At 37.0% G+C, this 957-nt stretch overlaps 1 protein-coding gene and 1 long non-coding RNA gene across 21 annotated transcripts in view; one reads left to right on the top strand and one right to left on the bottom strand.

Annotated features, from left to right (window-relative positions):
* raskol (Ras GTPase-activating protein raskol) overlaps nucleotides 1-957 on the bottom strand; it is a 79,061-nt gene that overhangs the window by 14,221 nt on the left and 63,883 nt on the right. The gene's annotated exons all lie outside the window — the stretch shown is intronic.
* The window catches only part of LOC105268331 (uncharacterized), a 79,488-nt gene that overhangs the window by 74,164 nt on the left and 4,367 nt on the right, over nucleotides 1-957 (top strand). The window lies entirely within an intron of this gene.

Below are 957 nucleotides of genomic sequence, written 5' to 3'. Positions count from 1 at the left end.
CATCACAATTTTATTCGAAGAGATCATTGAAAATATTGTTAAAATATATATTTTTAAACGTAATTAAATGAACTAATCAATCAATTGAGTGATCGATTGATTAATTATCGTAATTATATAGTACTCTTCATCATATCAATATTTTTAACAGTTATATGCCATTTTCTTTGAGATCTCTTTGGAGCCATAATTTTGGCGATGAATTGCAATTTATTTTATATGTTTAATTCATATATTTCTTGTTGCAGAAAAATGTTCAAGTCGTCGGTTGTAATATTTATTTTAATTCCTGGAGCTATGGGGTCGAGTCGAATCGATAAAAATGAAGACAATTCCAGAGGTGGAAGTTGGCTTTACGTCATTGCTGGAGCAGCTGGAGCAGTCATGGCAGCTCCATTAGCAGTAGGAGCTCTTGGTTTCACATCAGTTGGAATAGCAGGTGGATCTACTGCTGCGTGGATGATGAGTTTATCAGGAGGTGCTACAAAAGCGGGATCTATTGGAGCTGGACTCCAGAGCATTGGAGCAACTGGTACTGTCATCGGGTCGACAGTGGCAACTGCAGCGTCTGCAACAACTGTGCAGTCGTTGGTGCAGGAGTTGCAAAAGCTACCCACGAGTGATTAAGAATCGTCTTGAAGTATTATTTTCTATACGCATTTATGTAAAATTGTATTTTAACGATGGACTATGTATCCTACGTATGAATAAACATTTTTTTGGTTAATCAATCAATGACTTATCATTTTTCCTCCCCTTCTCCATAAAATGTCCTTTTTATTAATGATAATAGTATCAACAATAACAATGGTCCAAAAATAGTTGGGGAAAAAAGCATGGACGCCCGTCGATGCAGGTCGCTTTCTTTCGAATGCATCCTCTGCATTCCGAAATATGCAGTTCCAAAATGACCTTTTCCAAACAGAAAAAAGCAAATATCTCGGCTCCTATGGGTCG

This window comes from Fopius arisanus, unplaced genomic scaffold, assembly GCF_000806365.1.
Source record: "Fopius arisanus strain USDA-PBARC FA_bdor unplaced genomic scaffold, ASM80636v1 scaffold00056, whole genome shotgun sequence".
In the NCBI taxonomy this organism is placed as follows: domain Eukaryota; kingdom Metazoa; phylum Arthropoda; class Insecta; order Hymenoptera; family Braconidae; genus Fopius; species Fopius arisanus.
Note: the sequence above shows the minus strand (reverse complement) of the source record. Positions and strands in the feature narration are given on the sequence as shown.